A 15,953-nucleotide genomic window follows, 5' to 3' on the forward strand; every position below is an offset into this window, starting at 1 on the left:
GTACGTGTAACAAAATCCTTCTTTTCATTGCTTCATTAGAATGCAAGTATCAAAACAAGGAGGATTGTTCCTGTCAAGTGTCAGCTATGTGATTGACAAATAAGGCATCCTCATTTACACGCCCAGCAAAAAGGGATTGAAGATTACATCAGTTATTTTACTATTTCTCAGCACAATTTCAACAGCATATAAACATGCGTTTGTAAAAAAAACGGCACAAGCTAGTGGAAGATTGCAAAAAATGTCCGCTGCATTTGCAAACGGTCCTACTAGCAAGAGTAACCCAATGAAAAAACAGTAGTCATCATTAGATGCAGGAGCCATCATCAGAAAATAGGCAATAATTTGCAGCAGCGTGTATATTCTCAACAGACTGCAGAAAGGCTCTTGCATATCATGAAAGCCGGTGTCTGGAATGTAATGTTGCTAGACGCCCTTAGGCCCCATGCACACGGCCGGAATTTTGATCCACAATTACGGACCGTAATTGCGGATCAAAGTACGGACCCATTCATTTCTATTGCTCACAGACACATATTTACGGGAAGGTGTTTGGGCTGTAGAAAGGACCCGCAAAAAATAGGACATGTCCTATTTTTTCATTTTACGTACCGTGCTCCCATACTTTATAATAGGAGCACGGCCCGCGAATGCGAATGACTGTCTGCGGCCGGCCGTGCCCATAATCACTGGCCGTGATTAGAGGCACAGCCGTGTGCAGGGGGCCTTAGAAGCAGCATATTTTTGATTTTTTTGATTTTGGCTTGTATGTTTTTCTGAAGATGGCCAAAGTGGTTTTGGTAAGGGTTTTTTCTTTATATGCTTGCAAAAAATGCAGTGAGCAAATATTTTATTCTACTGCATGGAAAGATGTGACTTTCCATTAAAGGAGTTGTACCAGAATAACATTTATTTTTTTTACTTATCCACAGAATAAGTGATAATCGTTTGATCACTGGGGGCCCCACCACTGGGACCCCCTCCAATCGCGAGAACAGGAGTCCTGAACCCCCAGATCCTCCTCACTGCTTAATCGCAGTGAGCAGGACATTGAATGGTCGAGCATGCACTGATGCCGCTCCATTCAAAGTCTCTGGGGATGACAAACAGTACAGTGCTTGGCTGCTTCCGTCATTCCCATAGACCTTGAGTAGTGTGGCGGGTGAATGCTCGACCGCTGCTCCAGTCAAGCACGTCGTTACATGCGTTAATTGCAGGGAGGAGGAACACAGGGATTCCCGTTCTAACGACTGATGGGGATCCCAGCGGTGGGGCCCCACAGCGATCAGTAAATTATGACCTGGTGAGAACTGTCGATTCAGGGAATACCACTTTAAAACAATGGGAGAGATTTCTCAATATTGTCATAAAATACATATTTTTTTGAAGCTGCAAAAATTGTGAAAATTGTGGCAAATTTGTTAGAACAGTGCGTATGGAATGATAAATTTAGCTAAACTCGCTAGACATGTTAGAACCTATTTTCTTCCTTACATTACCAATATTTAGCACCAAAAAGTGGCGCACGCCATTAATAAATTGTTAGCATTTTAAATACTCCTCTTAGCCATGCTTCTTTTCTAGACACCTTCAAATCTGTTGAGGAAGGTGCAAAACATGTCTAAAGCTAATAATATATTTGGCGCATGCCGTGTGCTCCATTGGGGGGGGGGGTGAGATGTAATTTGTGCCATAATTCAGTCACATATTGATAAGCAAATTTTCGCCATCAAGGTTTTTTGGGGTATGATTTGTAATTTGTTTTTATTTTTGTGTTTTATCCCCCCCCCCCCCCCCACATGGACATAGATACAAATTGGAGTGAAGAAAAAACAAACAAGAAAAAAAAAAACTTAACATGGAAAACTGCACCAGAACAGCAATAAGCTGATGTTGAATTTAAAAACTATTGGACATTTTGTGCAATGCTGTGCATTTGTAGCATAGCATGCCGCAAGTAACAGATTTCACCTAAATCAATCACAAGCACAATTTTTGACGCTCACAATAATAGCAACTATCAAAACACAAATCACATTCTGACAATTGACAGTTACAAGAGGTCAAATACTACAATTTCTTCTGCGTGTTAAATGAATGTAAGCTACAATTAACAACAGAGTTCTATCAAGAACTTATACAAGCATACCAAAGAATTACTAATGCTGACCAAACATTTATCAATTATCGTTAATGATCAGAATGATTTTACAATAGTTATTGATAACCATTATGTGTATGGGAAAAAAGCGTATGAAAAATGAATTTTGAAGTGTGAACAATACGTTTTCCGACTAATGGAACAGATTTCCATTGGTTGAAAAGAAAAACAAAAGCCCATGGAAAATATATTTTCATGTACTCCCTCTTTCCCAATGAGAAATTCACTTTAAATATTAAAAAAAAAAATGTAAACGCTCGTTCCATCTTTCCAAAATCTTTATGTATATAGCCATGTTTACATAGCAGTTCTGTAAAGAAGTAATATCAAACTAAGCAATAGTTACAGAAGCATTCTGAAAATACACTTGCCGGGCTGCAAGAAATATTTTTCTAAGGCCTGATTCACACCAACGTGTTAAACGTCCGTGGGACAGTCGTTGAAACAGTAACGGACCGTGTGAAGGGTCCGTGGGAAAATAGGACATGTCCTATCTTTTCACGCATCACGCATCCCTCCATAGACTCTCAACTATGGGGGATGCGTGACATCGCGACCTGCAGAGTTGAGCACAGATGCACCTCGGACGTGAAAAACAGCAGTTTTTCACGTCCGATATGCGCAGCGCTCTTGTGAATCAGGCCTAAAACTAGTTTTTATACAAAGTGTGCCACCACCCAGGATGTCAGAAGATAGTTTTAATGGTAAAAATAATAAAACTCAGGATTAATCCCCAATACCTTTGCGTTCACTCTGCAAATGGATAATGTCTGGAAATAATCGGGGTGTAGAACTGGCTAATGGATTTCGGTTAATTTGTAGTGTTACCATTGTTGACCTTCATCAAGTGTAAATACATGTTTTCGTTCATCCAGGACGGTCTTTAACTAAAGCTCTAATTAGGCTGGATTCACACATGACGGAAATGCTGCAGAATTTTTGTGCAGAAAATCTATAGCAGATTACATTACTAGACATGTGGAGGAGACTTGAACAAATCTCATTCACGTGCTGCTTAACATTTTTTCGGATGGAAATCAGTGCATGCTGCAGATTTCACCCTTTTCAATGAAGAGGTGAAATCTGTAGCAGAATCCGCAGAAAAGTCTGCACATGACACATGCAGATTCTGCAGCAGAAACCATGTAGAAACATAATTTCCAACCCTTGTGAATCTAGCCTGACACTAAGCAATTATATGTAGGTTACCAAGTGATTGTAAAAATTATTGCCAAGCGCAAGTACACTGTAAGATCGCCATTGATTTTAATCAATGATAAAGGAAGTTTTAAACTATCTTTAAATAATAATTATTATTGGCAATATTGGTGTAAATTAAATTTTTGTCAGTGATTTACATTTATAACGTATAGGATGCTTCTTTCAAACATGGTGGTATACGTATTATGATTTTTCTTACAGAAATTCCCATCAGAGACTCAGAATATAATTTTTTTTTTTTAACCAAATGGCCCTTAACACAAATGTAAAATCCAGACTACACAATCTTGTTAGGCTTCGTTCACATCTGCGCTTGGGCTCCGTTACGACGTTCCATCGGAATGGAGCCCTGACAGACATAAATGGAAATCATAGGTTTCCGTTTCCATCACCATTGACTTCAATGGTGACGGATCGGGTCCCAATGGTTTCCGTTTGTCCCAGTTGTGCAAGGGTTCCGTCGTTTTGACGGAACAAATAGCGCAGTCGACTACACTATTGATTCCGTCAAAACGACGGAACCCTTGCACAACGGAGACAAACGGAAACCATTGTGACCCAATCAGTCACCATTGAAATCAATGGTGATGGAAACCTATGGTTTCTGCTTGTGTCCGTCAGGGCTCTGTTCCGACGGAAAGCTCAGACTGAACCTCGGATCGGAGCCCTAGCTCAGATGTGAACAAAGCCTAACAGGACTACAGAACAGTTGGATAATACTGATGTGTGAGGTTTCCTAGTACCATCAGTGAGCTAGTTATCCAGCCATGGCCTTCAACTTGCCCGAAGACATGTTTAACCAGGATAAGATCACTATCAGATACCTGTAAGTGACATTTCCGGCTTTTTCACATGGTTTAAACGCAAACCTTCACCTACTAGTAGCAGCTACCTACAAAGAACCTTATCTCTTGTGGTTACAAGCATGATAAGGATGTTGTATACTCACCTCATTGCTCTTATCACCAAAGAACAATACACATGAGTGACAGAACGCAAAATTACACAGAGATTAAGACCATTGCCTTTCCCTTCTTACCCACTGATGATTGTGGCATGTCAAAGGTTATCAGCCATGACGTGACACGGATTTGGCTATAATCTATAAACATTACACGAATGATACTTTTGTTTTACTCAAGCAATTATACTTGTTACACCTGAACAAAGTTTAACTAAGTAAATTTTAATACCATTTGTTAAAATGAGACTAAATATAAACTGGAGAAAAAAATTATTGGAATTATATAGACCAGGGGTCAGCAAACTTCAGCACGCCAGCTGTTGTGTAACTACAATTCCCAGCATGCCCTGACAGTTTTTGGATGGAATAATAAAGCCTTTGGGTGTCGGGGACTGATGGAAGTTGTAGTTTCACAACAGCTGGAGTGCCGAAGTTTGATGACCCCTGATATAGGTTATTCAGCATTTTGTATTACATCAAGTAGAGAACTAATCCTAAAAGCAAATCAAATTCATCCACAGTATAGGTGAAATTATCCAACATTTTAACAGACCTTCCAAATAAAGAACTTTCTTCAGTCTCGTGAGGATATGCAGGGAAATAACGCTCACAATCATGAGTAACGCCCAGTTCACAGAGTTTTTTGGCACCGATTTGGACGCGTCGGAATCTGCGCCAAAAAAAGTCAGAAATTGCCCCCCCAGAGGCGGGTGTTTTTCTCGGGCAGCTTTTAGCCACTCGGAGAAAAAAAGCGTCATGTCATTTCTTGCCGCGGTTACGCCTCTGACCTCCCATTGAAATCAATGGGAGGCAGAAAAGGAGTTTTTGCTGCCCGCTGTCCTTGCATTAGCTTCAATAGCCGCAGGCGAAAAACGACAAAAAAGTGCAGGCAGGTCAAAAGATTTTTTTTCTGCCTGCAAAAAAAATGCTGTGTAAACGAGGTCTAACAGAACAAATCACAATGGTCATGTTGTTTTCCTATTTATTTTGTGTGTATATATTTATTATTTTAAGAATGTGAAGGATTGTATTAGTATCGTTTGTGATCTAGTAACACGGTTACTATTTCTACACCTTTACAGATGTTGATTTTTAACACTACAGTAATTTATCCAAAATTAAAAAGATAAAGAAAAAATGACAAAGATGACATCCATTTCTTATATTTATGATAATGTTTAAAATGAATATAAAAATTATTTTAACTGGATGACAGAAGAACTAACAAATGTATATGGACCATGAGTATTTTTTATTCGAATTCCAGAATTTTAGGAATATTCAATTATTTTCCCAATCCCCTGCACGGAAAGTTGTTAAATATTTCGTTTAAGCCTACTCATTTCAAATCAGGGGTTTTAATAATATAGCTACAATTTCTGAAACTATTTGCATCATTTAGCCATAACGGACTAACATGGGAGATGTCTACTAAATAAGAATAAAATTATAAAAAACAGTAAAAACATAATCATAGTTCTTACTTTCAGCGACTAATAAAAAAGGATTTTTAATCAATAAACTAATTACTATGGTTGGGGATAGTAAACACATTTCTTACCTAATTTGTGCTAATAAGGTCAATGACGACACTGAAAGGTCCGATTTGTCTTAAATCTAACAAGTATGCAAGGATTAACGGATTGCAGAATAAAATGCTGTGAACCAATTAATTCTACATTCATTAGGCAATGCATTCAGGATGTTCGCCATAACCTCACATCCAGTTATTCTGGAGACGTTAAATATAGATTATGCACACATTTCTTGCTTTTTCACTCTGGGGATAAATTAGACTGTGTAATATTAAAGAGCGATCATCAGAAAGTGAACATGTGACCATAGACAGGCAAAATTTGGTCTATGATCTGATATAGACTACATAATAATACAAAAGACACAAGTTCATCAGCATTACAATTCAATCAGCAGGTTAAAACAAATATTTTCGTGACCCTGGGAATGAGCCGAGTGCATCATTTCTTGGAGTCTGTGAGCTTTAGTTAGAAGACGCTCCTCTCTAGAGTTAAATGGTGAAAACACATACAGATCATTCTCAAACAAGCGAGGAAGCTGCAGCTGCATTGAGGGAATTACTTTTTAAGAGTTCCAGGATAAAGAGTAAAACGCAAACAAATAAAAATGTATGCAATTTCCCTGGATGTTGTCCACGCTGTTCTTATTTTACTTTATGGCACAAAAAGCTGCCTGGGCTTTTTACATAAGAAAAGGGACCTGTGGAACTAATCCCAGTAAGTTCTTGTGTTTTCCTGCATAACACCTCCAGGCTACACAAGAGACAAAATGCTTAATTTACATCCCTAAACATTACAATCTGAGAAAGGACCTTTTCAGCTGCAAATGTTATTGCATCTACATGTCCAGAAGAGAATGGAGGTTAAACAACCAGCTCGGGTTTATGGTAACTTGGCCCTTCAGCACTGGGACCAGTACAAAGAGCAGAGAATGCAAAGCCTTCATGGTCCAGCCTCCTCCTTCATTACATGCAAGTAATCTCTGGAAGTGGATATAGCTGCTTATTACATGGAGAAAAACGGGAACTGCCATTAGTGACCGATCCCTAAAATCTAGGGAATATTTCAAGGATTTTTATTGAACAAACTATTACGTCAGAGTTCCGTCACCCACACATTTTCCCCTCATGCGGAAATATCTTTACACATTACTTAGATCAGAATAGGGATAAAAACGGATCCGTTAAAAATCCCAATGAAATCAATGGGATTTTAATTGCAACCAACCATTCGCGTCCGTTATGTTAGTCCTCCGTTTTATTGACGGACACATAAGCACAGAGTACAGGACTTTTATTCCCGGTTTTTTTTTAACGATGTCTAACGGATTAGTTCTTTTTATCATTGGTGTCCATGTAAAACGGATTTTAATTAGTTTGCATACGTTATTTTGATTTCAATGGGATTTTTAACGGATACTTTTTTTATCCTTATGATCTAAAAATGGATCAGAGTAACGGATTATACAACGCAAGTGTGAACTTAGCCTAATAATAATAAAAATCTATAAATACAAACTAGTTTTTGTAAACCTTTTTTTGGGTTGCTTGTAGTCTATAAATTATTGGAATAAGTGCAGTTGCGCATTAAATGTATATACCTAGCCCCTTAACCCTTTCAGGATAAAGCCATTTTTTTAATTTTAATCTTTTCCTCCCTATCTTCCAAAAGCCATAACTTTTTTTTTTTCTCCGTCAATACAGGCATATGAGGGCTTGTTTTTTGCGGGACGAGTTGTAGTTTTTAACGGTACCATTTGTAGTACCATATAATGTTTTGGGAAACTGGAAAAAAATTCTTATGGGGGGGGGAAATAGGAAAAAAACAGTGATTCCTCAATCTTTTGAGGGGTTTAGTTTTTACGGCTTTCACCATATGGTAAAAATGGCAGTTACCTTTATTCTACCAGTCAATACAATTACGGCGATACCAAATTGATATACATTTTTTTTATGTTTTACTACTTTTACAAGGAAGAAACTAATTGGTAAAAATAAAATTTGTGTTTTATTACCACATTCTAAGAAACATAACTTTTTTATTTTTCCATCATTTGAACGGTATGAGAGCTTATTTTTTTGCGTGGGCGAGCTGTAGTTTCAATTGGTACCATTTTGGGCTTCATGAGACTTTTTGATCACTTTTTATTAATTTTTTTGTGAGATACGAAGTGACCAAGAGACAGCAATTTTGGCGTTTTAGATTTTTTATTTTTACAGCATTCACCGTGCGCATTAAATAATGCTATAGTGTAATAGTTTGGACTTTTACGGATGCAGCAATACCAATTTTGTAATTTTTAAAAATTTTTTTTTTTTACACTGCTAAAAAATTTGTTTCACTTTTTATTTACACATTCCAATAGTCCCCTTAGGGGACTTGAACGAACAATCGTTAGATCTCTGATACAATTCACTGCAAGAGACGTGGCTTAAAACAAGATGAAGAAAGGCAGCCCTGGGGGCCTTCATTAGACCCCTTTGGCTGCCATGACAACCATTGGAAACCCCCAATCACTTTTCGGGGGGGCCGATGAGCTTTCAGAGGGGGGCCGATGAGCTTGATCGCAGGATCTAAGGGGTTAAACAGCCAGGAACAGTGGGATGACCGGACCTGGCTGTTAGTCCTGGGTGTCAGCTGTAAAACACAGTTGACACCCACTGCGTACAGGGCAGGCTCAGCGGATAAGTCCAAACATTACCTCCCATTTTTTTTTTTTTTACACAGCTGTATGGGACTTTTTCCGTAAAGTAGATGCATCAGATTACAGGCACAGACTTTCTATTGGGTCCGTACACGGATAAATTTATTTCTGGAAAAAGCTGAACAGACACGATGTGGCTGAGCGTTCACACGAGCGCTTCAGCTGCTTCGTTCTAGCCAGTGGCGTAACTACAACAATAGCAGCCGTAGCAGCTGCTACGGGGCCCACGGCATGGGGGGGCCCCATGTCGCCCAACGGCACGGGCCCCCACCATGGCCGGAGGCTCCGCTAGCTGCCGCTATGGCTACCACAGCGCCACGCCACTAAACACTATGGCAGAGCAGGGAGGTATCTCCCCGCTCTGCCATTAAAGGGGTTGTTCCTACAAAAAACACGTATCCCCTATCCACAGGACAGGGGATACATGTGTGATCACTGGCAGCGATAAGGAGAACGGGGGACCAAAAGTCCCCAGAAGTTCTCCATCACAAACCTCGGACTTCCGGGGTCTGTGTCGGCAGCTCCGTAGAAATGCATGGAGCGCCGGTCGCGCTTGTGCGCATGCGTGACCAGCGCTCCTTTCATTTTTATTGAGCTGCCGACACAGACCCCGGAAGTCAGAGGTTAGTCATGGAGAACTTCGGGGGACTTTCAGTCCCCCGTTCTCCCTATCGCTGACAGCGATCACACATGTATCCCCTATCCTGTGGATAGGGGATACATGTCTTTTGTAGGACACTATAGGTCGGATTTTTTTTGGGGGTTGAGGCTGTATGGCGCTATCTACAGGGGGGCTGTATGGCGTTATCTACAGGGGGGGTTTAAAAAAGGCACTATCTACAAGGGGGGGGGGTTGTGTGGCACTCAGAGGAGGGGGGGAGGGGCCCCAGTCAAAAGTTTGCTATGGGGCCCACTCTTTCCTAGTTACGCCCCTGGTTCTAGCGATTGGTGGGGGTCTCAGTGCTCGGACCCCCACCAATCCAAACTTCTGACATGTCACTATGACATGTCAGAAGTTTGTCAAACGTTTAGCTACACTTTAACTTATATTAAAAAAAATTGGGCAAAAACGCAGAAAATAAAAAAAAAATATTCCACTGCAATTTTTATTAATTTCCTTTTTGAGCATACACCGATTATCCTAAATGATTCTATAAATTTGTCGTGCAGGTTGTTACGGTCATGACTATACCAAATATACGTATATTATTATTTTATGTTTTGGGACTTATATTTAATAAAGTTCATTTATTGTACAAAATGTGCATTTGTGTGTATTTTTTGTGAAGATTTTTTTTAGGGCGGATTTACACGAGCGTGTGCGTTTTTACGCACGCAAAAAACGCGGCGTTTTGCGTGCGCAAAAGGCACTTAACAGCTCTGTGTGTCATCACATAGGATGCGAGGCCGCGTGATTTTCGCACAGCCGCCATCATTATGACACTGTTTGGATGTTTGTAAAAAGAAAAGCATGTGGTTTCTTTTCTGTTTGCAAACATACTTTTGACTGCTGTTGCGCGAATCACGCGCGTCCCACGGTAGTGCTTCCGTGTGGTGCGCGTGATTTTCACGCACCCATTGACTTAAATACGGACTCACGCTGCGCAAAAATCACTGACAGTCTGCACTGCCCCATAGACTAGCATAGGTCCGTGTAACGCACGTGAAAAACACGCGCGTCGCACGGACGTATTACACGTTCGTGTAAATCCACCCTTAGGCTGGGTTCACACTACCTATTTTCAGACGTAATGGCGGCGTTTTACGCCTCGAATTACGTCTGAAAAAACGGCTCCAATACGTCGGCAAACATCTGCCCATTACTTTCAATGGGCTTTACGATGTACTGTGCCGACGACCTGTCATTTTACGTGTGGTTACCATGGCGGAATAGTATGTCACTGAGAGCGAAGGGGTTAATTTAGATTTTAAAAAAATTCAACTTGTTTTTTTACTGTTATCTATGGGTTGCTCGTGTAATACACTGCAATACTTATGTATTGTAGTACATTGATCTGTGCTCTACTAATTAAGCCCTAATTCCGGAAGAATAAGATGCCTTCAAAGAGCACCAGCAGTTTCATCACAGGGGCCGATCGGGAGACGGAGGAAGGCCCCTCACTCTGAAACTGTTTAGATGCAGAGGTAGCTATTGACCACGGCGTATGAGGGGTTAAATGTCTTGGATCGGAGTTAGACCCGACCCCTAATGTTGCAGGTGGGTGACCGCTGTGTGAAATAGCCAGAACCTGCCACATATGGGGCACGCTCAGCTCCTTAACCCGCACCATAATGTGATGGCGCACATCCGATGTAACTGAACATTGGATGTCACCAAGAGATTAAATATGTAGCACACATAAATGTTAGCTATTTCACGATTTGTCTTGGATTGGGAAAGGCCCTGCATGGCCGAAATGTTGACTTTTAGAACGGTATAAAAAAAAAAAAAAAGCTAGACAACTTCTAACTACACTTTGTTTTTTTTGTTGTGTTCTTAACCACTAGGCGAATCACGACGCAACTGTACGTCCTGGTGGCCAGTGTCTTAGCGCACCAGGACGTACAGTTACTGCGTGGTTCCTGGTGTGCACTGTCTGTGACAATGGGCATCGGGAAATGGGAGGTCAGCTGTCCCCGACAGTTGCCGATCAGCGGCTCATTGCTGCTGATTTCGGCAATTAACCCCTTAAATGCGGAGATCGATTGAAATCACTGCATTTTAGGGGTTTCTATCACATCGGCAGACCCCACGATGAAATCGCTAGGTTTGCCGATGGTTGGCATGCCTCCGTGTCTGCCATGTATGTAAGCCTATTGCGACCAGCCTCCCGATAGGCTTCCTATCAAGAGTGACTGGAAGTCACTGTGTCGTTCCCGATGCATATTGTCGGTGACTGTGTGCATTGGGAATCGGGAGGTCAGCTGTCTGCGACAGCTGACCTTCCACTCTTGCCGTTCAGTGGCTAATCACCGCTAATTTTGGCAATTAATCCCTTAAATGCGGCGATTGTTTGTGATCACTTAATTTAGGGGGTTTGTAGCACATCGGCAGCCCCCATGCAATCGTGGAAGTTGCCGACGGTTGTCATGGCAACCGGAGGCCAGACAACGGCCTCTGTTTCTGCCATGTATGGAAGCCTATGAGGACCAGCCTATGTGATGTCACAATGACAGTTGGAATACATTACACTACTAGGTAGGTGTAATATATTCTAGCAGCGATCAGTGCTGCAGGTAAAAACACAAAAAGTGTAAAAAGTAAAAAAAAAAGACAGTTAATAAAAGTGTTTATAAAAGTGTAAGAATAAAACATTGTAATCCTATAATATGTCTTATTATAGGGCAAAAATTAAGTACACATATTATTATTATTATGGTATCACCGCGCTCGTAGTAATCCAAACTATTGTTATTTTTCCCGCAAGGTGAAAAACGAAAAAAAAACAAAATGAAAAATAATGCCAGAATAACTTTTTTTCGTCACCACCCCTCCCAAAACATAGAATAAAAAGTTATTCAAAAAGCTGCATGTTCCCCAAAATAGTACCAATAAAAACTGAAACCCGTCCCGCAAAAAAACATGCCCTTAGGCCTCATGCACACAAACGTATTTTTTTCCTCCCGTAAATACGGGTCCTTGGTCACACGTATTCGACCCGTATTGCACCAGTATTTACGGACCCGTGCCAGTAAATATGGGTCCGGTGTCACCAGTATTCCACCCGTATTTACGGGCATGTTTTCGCTGCAAAATTGCACTGCACTAATCGGCAGCCCTTCTCTCTATCAGTGCAGGATAAAGAGAAGGGGCAGCCCTTTCCGTAGTGAAAGTAAAATAAATTCATACTTACCCGGCCATTGTCTTGGTGATGCGTCCCTGTTCTGACATCCAGCCCGACCTCCCTGGATGACGCGGCAGTCCGTGTGACCGCTGCAGCCTGTGATTGGCTGCAACGGTCAAATGGGCTGAAACGTCATCCCGGGAGGCCGGACTGGAGGAAGAAGCAGGGAGTTCTGGGTAAGTATGAACTTCTATTTTTTTTTTACACGTTGATCTATATTGTGATCGGTAGTCACTGTCCAGGGTGCTGAAAGAGTTACTGTCGATCGTTTAACTCTTTCAGCACCCTGACGTCACCTAGCAATGCTCCCGTAATTACGGGCGCACACACGTAGTCACCTGTAATTACGGGAGCCCCATAGACTTCTTCTATGGGCCTGCCCGTGCCGTTATTGCGGCCTGAAATAGGACATGTTCTATATTTTTTAATGGCACGGGCACCTTCCCGTAAGCATACGGGGAGGTAGCTGCAGCCAATAGAAGTCAATGGGCCCGTAATTACGGGCGTTTTTACGTTTGTGTGCATGAGGCCTAACACCGCTTTTTTGACTGAAAAATAAAAGAATGACGGCTCTCAGAATATGGTGACAAAAAAATTTATTTTATAAAAAATTGGATTTTATTGTGCAAAACGTTGCAAAACATAAAAAAAAAATAAAAAATAATATACATATGGTATTGCCATAATCTTACCGACCCGCAGAAAAAAGTAAAACGTAATTTATAGCACACGGTGAACGCCGTAAGAAATAAAGAATTTAAAACACCAAAATCTCTGTTTTTTGGTCACCTTAGCTAAAGAGTGATCAAAAAGTTGTATGTACCAAAAAATTGTACCAATAAAAACTACAGCTTGCCCCAGCAAAAATAGGCCCTCACACCACTCAACCAAAAAAAATTAAAAAAGTTATTGCTCTCAGAATGTGTTGATACAAATCAATATACCGGTAGTTAAAAAAAAAATGTTATTTCTTTGTAAAAGTAGTAAAATATATATTAAAAAAACCCCATCAATTTGGTATCACCGTAATTGTATTGAGACGCAAAATAAAGTTAAGTTGTATTTTTTACCGCACGGAATCACAGTTTTTTCAAATTTCACCCCGTATTCTGTGCGTGATTTACGCATCAATTCAATTGAAAATAAATTTTAAAAAAAACAAAAAAAAACAACAAGATGTGCTTTGCGAGTGCGTGCATAACACATGACACTCGCAAAGCACACATGCAATAACGCAACACACACACACACCAGATTCACGCACGTTTTTCACGTATGTGAATCTGATACACTCGTGTGAATGTAGGCAAACTCCAATAAATATAGCAAAACTAGCTTTCTTACCCAGCATTGGTCGGGAGGTTGACTTACGTTATAGATGGCGTCCGTCAGAGCGCCATGTGCATGCATCAGAAACCGGCGCCATGTTGAATGATGCGTGACTCCGCGCACGCCCAGTGCATCACGAGAACACTCCCCCACCCATGCACAACGCGCACGCGCCGCCCCACATCGTGGCCCTCTGCGCATGCCCAATGCGACGGGCGGGGGCAGGACCAAGCACCACACCTCCCGTACCCAGTGCGCATGTGCCGGGGTCGACACCAGGAGAAACACGGCGCAGCTCCCTGCGCATGCGCAGTACGACGGACGCCCGACGCCTCAAGTCCAATAACAGGAACAATGCAGCTCCAGGGAAAGTGAATGTGTGTAGTGGTGTATGCGATAACCGCAATGTGTGCCCCGCTTATAATAATAATAATAAATGGTACATAAGTGTGTGTGTTATTAGAGGTTGGAGATGATAGAAAGAATCCATAACCATCAATATTATGTAGGAATAAAGACAACTTCCCCCTTGGCACATCCTGTTAGAATGGTGGCCTCGATGACGTGATCCATTTTAAACCAATGAAAAATCGGGCTTCAAACAAACTTTCGAAAATATATATAAGATACCTGTGGGGTCATAATGCTAGCTATACCCCCAGATAAATTCTTTGAGGGATGTAGTTTCCAAAATGGGGTCACTTGAGGGGGTTTCCACTGTTTTGGCACCACAAGACCTCCTCAAACCTGACATGGTGCCTTAAATATAATCTAAAACTAAGGAGGCCCCAAAATCCACTAGCTGCTCCTTTTCTTCTGAGGCCTGTGTTTCAGTCCATTAGAACACTAGGGCCACATGTGGGATATTTCTAAAACCTGCACAATCTGGGCAATTAAATATTAAGTTATGTTTCTCTGGTAAAACCTTCTGTGTTACAGAAAAAAATGTATTACAAATTAATTTTGGCAAAAAAAATTAAAATGTGTACATTTCCCCCCACTTTGCTTTATTTCCTGTGAAATGCCTAAAGGGTTAAGAAACCCCTGAATGCAGTTTTGAGTACTTTGATAGGAAAAGTTTATAAAATGGGGTGATTTATTGGGGGTTTCTAATATATGAGGCCCTTAAAACCACTTCAGAACTGTACTGGTCCCTGTAAAAATAGCCTTTTGATATTTTCTTGAAAATGTGAGAAATTGCTGCTAGAGCAAACATTAAGTAGACATATGGGAAATGTTAACTAGTTACTATTTTGTGTGGTACAAGCAGATCCATTAAAATTTAGAAAAATGCACATTTTTGCAAATTTTCTCAAAATTTTGGTGTTATTCCACTAATAAATACTGAATTTATCGACCAACTTTTTCCACTAACAAAGTACAATATGTCACGAGAAAAATCTCAGAATCGCTTGGATAGGTAAAAGCATTCCCAAGTTATTACCACATAAACTAACACACGTCAAGTTTGAATAAAATTGGCTGTGCCACAAGGCCAAAATAGGCTGCGTTCTGAAGGGATTAAAAAGCATGGCAGCCTAGACATCCAGATATAAACCTGTGCCCCTCTTTTGCCCAATGGAAACCTCTTGATACTGTACAGTATATGTCTGAATAACACTTCTTTTCAGACATACACTGTCAAATATATGGCAAAACATGATGTGAATCCAGCCTAAACATCATGGTCTTTTCTATGGAAAAAAAACAATACATTGCACAACATTATCAATATTGTATAAGCAGGATTCATTTTTCAGAAGTTGTTAATGTTAATATGATTGAAAATAGAGATAAAAAATGGTGAAGTTGTCAAAATTATTTGGTAGCTTTGTATGAACTTTATATAGCAAAGTTATGCTAATATTCCAGCACAATTTGTGTGATAAATTATTAGATTAATGAATCTCTAAAGATATCACAATAAACTAGGGACGAAAAAAATTAGAATACATTACTGTTGACATTCCATACAGATGTATGGTACAGTCGCAGAAAATTCTAAAACAAGATCTGCAATGGGTAAACATACCCTGAATGTACCTCCTTTACCCCTTAACGACCGGCGTATAGTGTTTTTACATCGGCCGTTCAGGGTAGTTCTTCTGAAGCGCCGCCTTTTCACGTCGGCACTTCAGAAGAACTTTCCCCGCATCGTGTGGGGTGCTGCTGAATCCCTGGCTGTTAGTAACAG

The 15,953-nt window shown here is 40.7% G+C and overlaps 1 protein-coding gene across 3 annotated transcripts in view; it reads right to left on the reverse strand.

The window, feature by feature from the left end:
* PCCA (propionyl-CoA carboxylase subunit alpha) overlaps positions 1-15,953 on the reverse strand; it is a 614,152-nt gene that overhangs the window by 419,548 nt on the left and 178,651 nt on the right. The window lies entirely within an intron of this gene.

Source organism: Rhinoderma darwinii, chromosome 2 (assembly GCF_050947455.1).
Source record: "Rhinoderma darwinii isolate aRhiDar2 chromosome 2, aRhiDar2.hap1, whole genome shotgun sequence".
NCBI lineage: Eukaryota > Metazoa > Chordata > Amphibia > Anura > Rhinodermatidae > Rhinoderma > Rhinoderma darwinii.